At 41.9% G+C, this 12,044-nt stretch overlaps 1 non-coding gene across 1 annotated transcript; it reads left to right on the top strand.

Moving 5' to 3' along the window:
- Positions 1-3,692: 3,692 nt before the first annotated feature.
- LOC117701450 (small nucleolar RNA SNORA48) lies at positions 3,693-3,835 on the top strand. The gene has a single exon (XR_004605734.1). It is a non-coding gene; the product is annotated as a small nucleolar RNA SNORA48 (small nucleolar RNA).
- Positions 3,836-12,044: the final 8,209 nt, after the last annotated feature.

A 12,044-nucleotide genomic window follows, 5' to 3' on the forward strand; every position in this document is an offset into this window, starting at 1 on the left:
TGTAGACTGAAGATGTGTCAGTGAAAGTACATGTATTGAGATATCACAAAGAATGATTTAACATTTCATGTAGTCATCATTGTAAGCGTCCTCTAGAATGATGGTTCTGAGCCTTGAATTTCTGTAAGCATGATGTAGATGCTAGTTAACACACGTGACTGCTTTCTGGCCCAGTGATGCTAATGCAGAAGGCACAAGGCCAATCCAACTGTATGTTATATTGATAGTGATATGAGTGAATGAGGAAAGTTATATGGACAAAATTTAGAAAATCTGCAAAGGATTAAAGAGGCAAAATAAATGAGAAAGAGGAAGAATCATAAATGAAGATCTCACTTGAGAGACCAGTTCATCAGAAAGGGAAAGAGGCAAGCGTTAGCACACTGAACTGACTCCCTTCCCTTCATAGATGTTTAGCCATAACATTTCAATGAATGGAACTCGGAATCATTCTTCTATGGGGAAGAGTAACACACATTCTTCTTTTTTTCAGTCGCCCTTTGTTGTGGATTCCTGTTTATATGCCAGATTTAAACAGTAAATCCTCAACCCCCAAAATGTCCACACAAAGAACACAAAACTCAATTGATATAGATACAAGCTGAACACCTAGATTGGACAAATATGCCCTACGTTATTCAATTGTCTATCTAAGAAATCACCAGTTTCTTATGGATCCTAGGATCATGTGGTTCCAGCTAATCACCCTCTCCTTCAGGTACCATCTTGTCTTTCCCATCTCTGTCTCTGTCTCCTCTCTCTGTCTCTCTGTCCCCTCTTTAAAACTTTCAGCCCCACCTACGCTTTCACTGCCCAGTCACAGGCTCTAGCCTTAAGTGACTAAGATTTTACCTGACTGCACCTTAACACAGACACTCGAGGGAGCAGAACATACAAACAGCAATCCACAACACCCCTTAAAATGTGAATCCAGCACATCCCCCTTAGGACATAGGCCTACTAATAGTAAGAGAGGAAGGGACACTGAGGAACTGAGCTGGAGGTGGAAGGTAGAGGAGGAAGCAAAGAGAAGAAAGAGGATAGAATGGTGGGTGGGTATGATTAATCTGTGATGTATTTAAACATAGAAACTCACATGAATCTCATTAATCCTCACAATTAATATATATTAATAATTTTCAAAAAGCAGAGCCTATTATGCCATCATTGAATCTAGCTGGGCATAGGATTTGATCTGGCAATTGGGATGTCAGTAGAAACTTAAATAGAGCTTGCTAGGCAGTGTTCAGCCCTAAATGGAATGTCTATATCACATCTACCCTTCAAGGGTAGGTATGTAGGTAGGTAAACAGAAAATTTTATACTTTTCGCCTTGCAAAATTCAACTGCAGTAGAATCTTGATCAAATAATTTTCTTGTGTTTACAATATCTTAGAATGACAGACCCCCTCCTATTTATTCCTGCTGACAACCCATTATTTCCACTTCCTGGAAGGAGTTTGATGAAGATGTTCATTTATGGACAAGCACTAACAAGACACTGCTAAGACCATAAATTTTAACCCATTTTTAACAGTCTACTGCATGTGCAGAGACTATGACAATGCAGATGTATTAATGTACAATCTCAACAGCAACAGTGGCTTAGCTGAGGACCTAGCTGAGTATATTACAGACAGCAGTCAAGGTCACTCAGTCCAGCCTTTGTCAAAACAGTCATCCCTTATAATTAGAAAACTAGGGCTTTAGTTTATTGTTGGCTACTGGCTGCAGGCTGCTCTTACCTAATAGAATCCTCATTTCCTGAGCACCTGAACTTCTCACCATAGGCGGCTCATCTCATGGCAATTCACTTTTCCAGAGACAACAGAATGGGAAGAATAGCCCCATCTCATTCATGTATATGGAACATCTGTATAGCCACTTCTACCATTTTCTACTTTAGAAATGAGTCATGGATCCCAGCGTCACTCAAAAGATCCCATAAATGTGTAGGTAGTGGAATCACGGATCATTAAGAATAATTTTAGAAACAGTTAACTACATTAATTTTTAACATACTGACCTGCAAGGGACTTCTGCCTCATTTACTCTTCACTGAACAAACATTTACTAAGTGCTTTCTGCATGGCAGGCATGGGGGACAGGAGCAAAGCAACTTGTAGAAGGTAGCAGTGGTGATACTTAACCACTCTGTGTGTCACTATAAAGGTCTGGCTTATGCTCAGAAAGGACAGAGGAACTTGTGGAGAATTTCAAGTAAATGGGAAATTGGATAATGCCTGTGTTTTAAATTCACCACCATTCACTTCCATTGTGATAAGAGACATCAGACAGAAAAGTGAGGAGCTTATATATTGTCAAGAGGGAAGAAAAGGATGGGTGTGAGGCTTGCAGTAGCCATGGAGAGAGATAGCAAAAGATTTGTTTCGCAGAAGGGATGTCAGGCTTCTCCAGGATTCCCAGCTGCCTCGGTAAAGAATGAAGACTGTGCTTAAATTCTTGGCAACTATTTCTTCATGTTGCCTAGATTTCCTACCTCTGGCCTGCCTTGGATCTACAACTGGCCATTGCATTCTCTGCTGCCTTCTGATGGGACTCTGGCAAAAATGCAGGAAGATATAAAATTAAATACTTATGCCTTTGATGTCAAGACAATATGGATCAAAAACTACCTATTATCATTCTTTTACCTGCACAGCTGGGATGATAGTGTGTTAAATCTGTTGGCAAACCCAGTACCATAACACATTAAATTCTTTATTGGAATAAATTGGTCTCTTCTCCTTTCTTACATTGTCTGCCTGATCATGCCTGATCTTTGAGCAATTTTACCTTCTTTTGGCAAAGTCTGTCTCCATTGCCTCAATTTGACTGTTAGGATAACACTTGGCCTGACATGAGGAAACTACTTGGACTAAGAGACATGCTTTTGATACATGTTGACAGCTTCTCCGGGCTGAGACAGCCAGTCTCTACCCCCATCACTTGCCTCCCAAGGTCCCAAACTGCAAAGCCAGCTGATGCCTGGCAAAACTGCCACTCAGCTTAGAGCAAGGATGATCAGAATGCCTCAGGGAGGTTGAGAGGGGGCAAGAAAAATTACATAAAGTAGCAAAACAGCATGAAGGCTGATGGTGACATTGGCTTTGTCCAGTGTCACAAGCACTTATGGAAATTCCTCAGCTAGTGTCCACGTTCCTAGCTAAAATTCAGAGAAGGGAGGGAACACAACCCAGATGGACAGACATTGGACATACAGTGAATGCCCTGCATTTTCACATTTCCACATGCACATGGCACTGCTTCCCTGACTTGTCAAAAATACAGAAAGGCCATGAAAACGAAGGTCCTGCTATTGGTGTGAAAGTGTTTATAGAGCATCCTTGGGCCTGCAGCTGCACTGAGAGCATCAGAGTATGAAAGCAAAGATTTTATAGGATGGTGTGATCATGACCATCACTGAGAGTTTGAGAAAATGATAATCCAAAGTGTCACATCAGTGGAGGGAGCAATTATTACCAAGCGACCAAGCAGAGGGCTAATGAAGTAAATTGTTGGAATTTTAATCTGTAAGTAGAAGCCCAAAGATCAAGTGTTAGGTATGAAGAGGTTAATTAGAGAGGAGTTTAGCTATCCATTCCATCTTGCTAATGCCAGCCAAGTCTATATTTCAACTTTCCCTTGTAGGGTTAATTAAGTTCACTAGGATTATAAAAAAAATCAAACAGCCCCCCTGGCAATGGGCAAAGAGATACCTTGTTGGTGGTGTTGTTCTTATATTAGTCAGGAGCAGAGTAAATGGCAGCTCTTTGTTCATCCTAGCTTCATGCCTGGCTTGGTGGCAAAGCTGTTTTATGCCTAGGACACATAAAGATCAAATCAAATCAAATGCAATCCAGGCAGTGAAACTGGAAAGGAGGAAGACCGATATCTGGAGACTGCCATGCCACCCACAGACTGCCCTTTGGGGACAAAGGACAGGTGAGGCATAGACACCCACTTGCTGCAGAATACCACGTGGCCAGCCTGCAATGGGAGCTGCCACAGGATGCAAGTATGCAGTGGAAAGATGGGAGAGATAGAGAAGTGGAACAGATTGAGCATCATGAAGAGAGATGGAACTGGAGACTCAAGAGTGGAGAGAAGTAGCCTATTGTGAGTGGTCAGTCTTGCCACCTGGGGCCATAATAAAGCTCTAGTCTAAGTTGCCACTGAGGGCCATGTCTGGGGCTACACAGTGACAGAAATCAATGCTGATGTCCATGGCTCATATTACCACTAAAGACCATGGGAACATTCCTGGTCAGGGCAGCTGTCTGGTACCACGTGGATGTCCAGGGTCTGTGCAGAACTGTTCCTGCCTCTCCCTAGGTGCAGTGGTCTGGGGAACTGGCCCCACCTCTCACTGGAGGCAGCACTCCGGAGAGCAGGCCATATATATTGCCCAAGCAGCAGAGTGGAGCTGGCCTTGGTGGCAGGGGTGTGGGTGAGCTGGCCCCAGAAGGCCCCATCATTCTACTGCATTGGGGTGGCATAGGTCCAGGGGTTATGCCCTCCTGCACTTGCCCCTCACTACCTGAAACAGTCAGAAGAACTGGCCCTGGAGTCATAAGTGCTGGTTTGCTGGCCCTGTTTCTTGCTGGCTGCAGTAATTGGAAAAATGGCAGTACCTTGACTGGGCAACACAGTAGAACTGGCCATGGTGGAAGGGTACAGATGAGGAGCAGTACCCCAGGATGAGAGCTGGCACCATCACTCATCTGTCCTGAGGAGATATGGGGGTGAGGGTAATGATGCCCGCCTCCCTTGGTACCTGCAGTAGTTTGGAGAGCTGGCTCCAAGGGCATGAGAAGGGAGAGCCATCCCTACCTTTCACTGGCACTCCAGGACTCAAGCCCTCCACCTCCCCTGGGCAATACAGTAGAGCTGGCCCTGGAGACATGGGTGTGGGTGAGCTGGCCCAAGGGCAAGAGACCAGGAGAGCTGACCCTGCCTCCTGGTGATGGTAGCATTGAGTGGCCTAGCTGAAGCCGTGCTGAAAAGATGTCCAATAAAAGAAATCCATCATGCTGACCACCTTAACTACCACCCAGGCCCAGATCCAGGGCTAAGTTGACCTATCCCAAATCTATGTCATTTGCAAACAGGTGGGACTCGTGAAAGGGCCAATCCTACTGGTACAAAGTTTTAAGATCTCTGAGACATAGGACAACAGGATAAATAGGAGGAGGCCCAGTAAGGATTTAATATTGATGCTGTCACAGAAGCCAGAGATCTTGAATAAGACCCATGGCTTATTGCAATGAACATTTGCAAGTGAAGAGGTATGGACAGAGGGGCATACTGTAGGACACACTGTGACACACAGTTTTTAGGATGAGATGTTTTCTATGCTTTGTTTTTTGTTGTTTTTGTTGTTGTTGGTGGTGGTGGTGGCGGTGGTGGTGCTGGTGTGTGTGTGTGTGTGTGTGTGTGTGTGTGTGTGTGTGTGTGTAAGGCTACTAGGGCTGAAGGGTAGATATGAGGGGACAGGGAGATGAGCAGGACTGAGGTGTATGATGCGAAACTCACAAAGAATCAATAAAAGGTTAAATAAACAAGCAAACCTGTAAACAAACAGAAAAGAAAGAAAAAGAGTCAGGTAGAGACATGGAATTTGAGGTAAAGACACAAAGGAGGTACAGGAAAAGCCATGTCTGGCTCCTCTGTGACTACAAATTAGGGCTTATTAACACCAATATCCACGTGATCCTAGCCTGGCCTCATTCAGGAACTGCTCCTGCATGGCTTTGCTATGGCAATCAGGTAGCTAGCTTGCTGGGATTCACACAGGATATTAGTATTAGGTGCTTTGTGAATTAATATGATGATGCATACCCTTATTCCTGGTGCTCAAGAGGCAGGGCCAAGTGAATCTCTTCAAGTTCAAGGCCAGCCTAGTCTAAATGGAGAACTCCAGGCCAGCTACATACTGTACTCTAATGTCGCAGTGCTTGTAATTGTCCCCACTTTATCTGTATGTCTTCTGTTGTCAGTAAATAATGTGAAAATGTCACTTTTTTAAGAGATATTTTTTCTGACTTCCTAAAAGTATCTATCCTCAAGTTGAGCATCGTGCTAAGCTGGCTCACTCCCACAGTAGTTGTTAACTTTTGCCACTTAGGCTGAAATGACTGTACTATTAGTGTTCCACATTTTTGTGAAGCTTTTCAGTTTTGGCACCCCTTTCCTACTGTTCTTGTATTGTTCTTTACATAGAGAAACTCCTCTCTCTACATTTAAGTGACTAATCTATGGGCATATAAATTTATGTAAATAGCACTGGGCATTGGAGGGTGCTCTAGGGAGTTGTTTGAAGGAGCCATTCAAGGTTCTGAGTTCCAGCTCCAGCCCAGATTCTCTACAACATCAAGAAGGTATTATATATAACAACTGTTCCTATAGAGCTTACAGTGGTATTATTCAGGGATCCTAAGTATCTCTGGGGTGTCACTCATCACACAATCAAATTTCTCCATCTCTGAATATGTTGTGTTTGCTGGGAATCTGATGGAAGCCTTGCAAGCACTGTTCTCTCAATTTTTCATTACTACTCTCCCCCTGTGGGTATCTAGCCATCTGTGCTGTCTTCTGGGCCTCCGTCTCTTACATAAATACCCATGAGAAATGATGTAACTGTGAGTCATTTAACTCACCAGTAGAGTCAGGTAGCTGACATGTAGTGTGGCTTGTTCACCAACAAGGGGAAAAAATATTAACTCTTAGCCTAATGTCAACCAGACTAATAATTGTTAGCCATGGCTCAAAGAGATGAGAAACAAACATAAATGTTTGCATTTGGTCTGGCTGCCCAGAATGAGCCAGGTTATTTGAGAGGCATAATGAGAGTCTTCCACATGTTGGCCAAATTCTATCTTCAGACACTTAATTTTATTCTGCTTACATACACGTAAGCTTCTTAAAATGATCATATCCTGAAACAGATTCTTTGTTTTTCTAACAAAGTCTTACTTTTTCCTACATAGCTGCTCTTGCTTTGTTCTCTAGACTGGCCAGAAATCTTGGACTCTTCCTATTGCTCCATCAGATACGCTCAGTACTTTTAGAGGGCTCCTACTAACTTCCCAAATACCTCATGGGCTCCTGCTCTAATTCAGGACCACAGTACTCCATATAAGCTCCATATTAAAATAGTAAGTATGTAATCTTTCTAATTCTAGCCACCCAAAGAATATACAAATATCATGAAACTCCTTTCTAAATATATCTTTTATTATGACATTGCCTATCCTTTTGACTTTGATTTGCTTCCCCTATTCTCTCATTGTGACATAAAACTACCTCTTCAATAGAAATTCCTTAGCTTTCTCTTCTTTCAGCCAACCAGACGCTAAATTCATTGTACTAAGTTCTTGTAGATCCATCTGTTATAGCACTCAGGAATGCAACCACTGTTTGGTTTCCTGACCTGAACCCACAAGATAAAAAATCTCAAAGGGCAAAGTGTCAAGGTGGGTAGACCAGAGATGAGAAAATAAAGAACACAGAAAACTAAGACTAGGTGGTCTTATATACACTGATGACTTATGCCAAGTATATTAAGAAGTGTATTTTTTTATATACTCTTTGCAGGGAGAAAAAATGGACCAAGATCATCAGAAAGCTAAACTAAATAACATTAGCAAAGAGAACACAGAACTCAGACACAACTGCCTTAGGATTGATAACCACAGCCTTTAAGAAGGGAAAGCTGGTTTCCCATGAACCAAAAACCTGAATCCTTCAAGGCCCTGGCACCACCCCCAGATTATACCTAGCCGAGTCTGCCTCTAGGTAGGGACATAGAAAGGGAGTTCTCTTTGTCTTTTCACTGGGGCCTCTGAGAAAACCTAAATCCACTCTGGCCCCCAATAGTTTTTCCATGCATTTCCACCCACTGTGCCACATCTTTGGGTTGGATGTGTTTACAAAGCATACGTTCTATTTCACTGACACTTAAAGAGGAGGAGGATTCAGTGTGGCCAGAGCCCACTGAAATGACTTGACAGCAGTGTGCAATTCAGTAGCCACAGTCATCCAGGACCCGCTCACATCAAGATCTCTAGATATCAGTTCTCTGTCAAATAATTAGAAAATAGGTGGAGAAAAGGATGTGTTGGAGGCTGAAGTAGAAGACTTGCATGGTTAACTTAGGAAGTTAGAAAACTGCAAATGCACTAAGTTGAAGCCAGAAACAAAGACACCAGCACGGCTCAGATCCTAGTGGCTAACCACATGACAGCCACAGCTTCACTATGAATGCTCACTGGACACATTAAAACATGAAATGTTCTCATGTCCATGATGAGTCTAAGAAGAAAATTGGCTGTTTATTGTTGAAAAATGCCAGATAATCAAATTATTGTTTTGAAAACTCGTAAGTAAAAGGAAGAATGGGATGTTTGTCCTGACTTTTAGTGATGGTTCTCTTCGTTGTCAACTTGACTGTATTAATAAATATTTGGGAAATGTCATGAGCCCCATCCATAAGTTCATCTGTGAGGGCATTTCCAAGACAATTATCTGAGTGAGAAAAACCTACTGTAAATGTCAGTGGCATTGTCCCATGCGCTGGAGTCCTGAGATGAATTAAAAGGGATTAAATGGAGGCAGTCAGCAGAATGCCAAACTTCCTGGTTTCCCTTTCCCATCCTGCCTGATGTGGACAATCACCTCCCACTACTCTCGCTGTGCCTTCTCTACCATTGTGACGAATTGTACTCTCAAACCTGAGCTATAAGTGAACCTTCCTTCCTTTACGTTGGTTCTTACAGGGTTTTGATCATGGCAACTATTTACTGAAAAGTAGCAATAAGCTTTCTCTTAATACTTTTGCATCCCAGATAATGAACAAAGAAAAAATAGTATAATGCTAATAGCACATTTTCACGAATGGAGATAGTCATTGATTACCAATGGAAATTGCCATGACATGAATGGAGATTTTTAATGGAAAGACACATTTCCCAATACTTTCTTGCTAATTAGTTTAACTGAAATTTAATTAAGTCTTTGGACCTACCACAAATCTATGGGAAATATAGGATATAGAAGATAATTGGCAATATTTAGACTGTGGACAATTCATCAAAAAGCCTGACTGTTTTATCTTAGCAGTCTATGTTTTTGCCTGTCCCTATATCTAAGTTTGTCTCTACCTCTATATATGCTTGTGTATCTATCTCTGTGTTCATATTTGTAGTATGATGGCCTCTGTATATATGCCTATGTCTAAGACTGAATATATGTTGATATTTTATTTCCTGTCCAAGCTTACCTATAGGGAAGAATTAAGTCAGAGTGCTAACTTTCTTGTTAGCAGATGAGAAACATATTGTTCAGCCATAATGTTTGCACTTCATTTGGATTCTGTTCCATTACACTGAACTACGGTGTTTATGATAACCAGATTTGGTGATATAAAATCATAATTGGCAATTTTTAGTGTGATCGTGGCATCAAGGTTGAACATTTCCATAAATACATTTTTCTGTTCAGAAATATGTTTAAAATTGTATGACAACTTAGACTTGAAAACTGTAATACAAATACAGAGGCAGACAAGGATGACTAGGAGTGTAGACAGAATAAAATGGAGTTGGTAACGGTTGAAGCACAGTGGGGCAAGTGGGTTTTTACATTGTCTTCTCTATGTTTTCAGGCATCTGACTTTTTTTAAATGAGGGGAGACTGAGAGGAGCCCCCCTTCTTATTCCTATAGTGCTTTAACTCAGATACACCATTAACTTTCTCAAAGTAACTACGATGGGCACTTGTCATTATTTTTGTGTTACCTGAAAACTAACAAATCCTATTGCTTTTGTCTCTAGAATAATCTTGGAGTTAGGAAGGAGAGAGCACTCTTCAGTCAAACAAGTACACCAGCCTCAGACTCCACATTGAAATAACCAGAATGTGGAGCTTTAAGTGTGTGAGCTACTCACTATCTGTTGGTTAAATTCTCTTCCTGTTTAGTTTGGCCAGAGGTGGGTTCTGCTCTTTGTAGTCTAAAGCTTTACTTAAACCAAAGCTTTCCCCAGTCCCAGGGTTAATTCACACTTCTGTTGCAGGTTGTCAAAGAATGATTTGCTTGCTTTCATACAACTTGACACAATTCTAATTTGTTGAAATGCCCATTTGGTTAATAGGTGTGTTTCTAATAATAATGATTCTCAACTGAAAAGATGGTGTGTGTTTTTGTTCATCTCAGCATTTCTGACAGCCCACCGACCCATGAATCACAGGAACTCAGGAAATTATGTTGAATGAATGAAGACATGAATGAGACAGAGTGAGGTGCTGTAGAGGGGTTAGCTATAAGTGTTCCATGAGGACATGCACAAAAGTATATGTACTTACCTCATGCCTAGTTAGGAACACTGATATAGTTAGTAGCTTTTGAGCAGTAGGGTCAGGTGTATCTTCCAGCAGAAGGTATTAATCTGTCAGTGTTAACTCTTCTGTTCAACTTCTTCTCTTGCTTCAATGGCCAAGAATCCCATGCTCTGAAAGGTGCACTACAGGAGGGCAGATTCTACCAGCCTAATTGTCTGAGCAACCATGTAGTTAAGAGACCCCAAGTTACATTTTATTAAACACGTAGATTGAGCAAGCAGTAGAGAGAAAACTATTTCTGTTACAGTAAGCCACTGATGGGTGTCGATATGGTGACTTTTTGTAACCTGTTCTGAGTAGGCAAAGAGAAAGACATCTAAGGAGGCAGTGAAAGGGCCTGGTGTCTTGATGGCAGAAAGTAGACAGATAGTATACTTTCCAATAGACAAATTTGGGGGCTCATTGGTGGGTGATTTCATGGGAGAGTCTGATCTCTTACAACCTGTTAACTGCAAAATACTGGGCCTCTTAATCACTCTGATAGCTTGTTCCTTCATCTGAAAAACAGAAGAGACTGATACCAACTTCCTAGGATTACTGTATAAATAAAATTTAAACAAAATAATTCACATAAAAATACCTACCTTGGTTCTGTACAGGAGCTCGATGTGTGTTTATTAAATGGGAAAATGGATGTACAGAATTCATAGGTGAGACGAGAGAGGGGCAGAGGCAGAGTAAGTAATCCATGCTTTAGTGAAGTTTTCCAGTTGCTAAGCAGACCCAGGCTCTGAATTGCCTGAGTCTATCACCGTGCATTGTAATTTAGTAAATCATTTCGAGCAGTGGGGTGTTTGCTTATTCAATCAAGAAGCAGATTTATGCCTAATTCTGGCAGCTTCTCTACAAAGTGCTATGAGCTTCGAAGGCTCCCCAGCTCAAAAACCAGATTGCAGCACAGTGATTTATGGGATCTGGGAGGTTGGTCCCACAGCCATGGAGCACAGGGCATAAATCTGAAGCTTTTGGAAAGCCTGATTCAGCTTGGCATACCTTGGCCATGCATCAGCCATGTGTACCTTCACATTACTGAGTATTTCCCAGAGCATGGGATCCCTAAATTGAGTCATGAAGACCTCCAGAAGTTGAGAATGGCATCTTCAAAAGAGAAGCATGTGCTAAAGAAAATATGAGTGAAGAGGAGCTGGGGAGCTTGTTCATTGGGTGAATCGTTTGGCAGCCAAGTGTGAAGGCTGAGGTTCATATGGGCAGAGTAGCCTGCCGGGAGTCCCAGTTTCTGGGCAAAGGGAGGCAGAGACAGGATCCTTGGAGCAAGCTGCCTAGCTAGACTAGCAGAGTCAATGAGTTTTGGGTTCAAGTGAGACATCTGCCTCAATATATAAAAAAGGAGGGCAATGGGCAGAGATATCTGATGTTAATCTCTGGCCTCATATGTAGATGCACACAGATGATCACATACAAGTGCATACCATATATACACTAAAGTAGAAAATTTTGGTTCAGAATACCATTATAGATAAGAGGAGAGCAGCATTAGAAAGGACTTTGGAGTGACCATGAGAAACTATTGACAGGGATATCAGATTTCTTCTTTAGAGGGATTCTAGGAGCTTTTCTAGGTGGAATTATCCAGAGGAGACTCAAGACAACGTCAGGTAAAAGATGATAGTAACTAGGTTCAGACA

Source organism: Arvicanthis niloticus, chromosome 1 (genome assembly GCF_011762505.2).
Source record: "Arvicanthis niloticus isolate mArvNil1 chromosome 1, mArvNil1.pat.X, whole genome shotgun sequence".
Classification (NCBI taxonomy): domain Eukaryota; kingdom Metazoa; phylum Chordata; class Mammalia; order Rodentia; family Muridae; genus Arvicanthis; species Arvicanthis niloticus.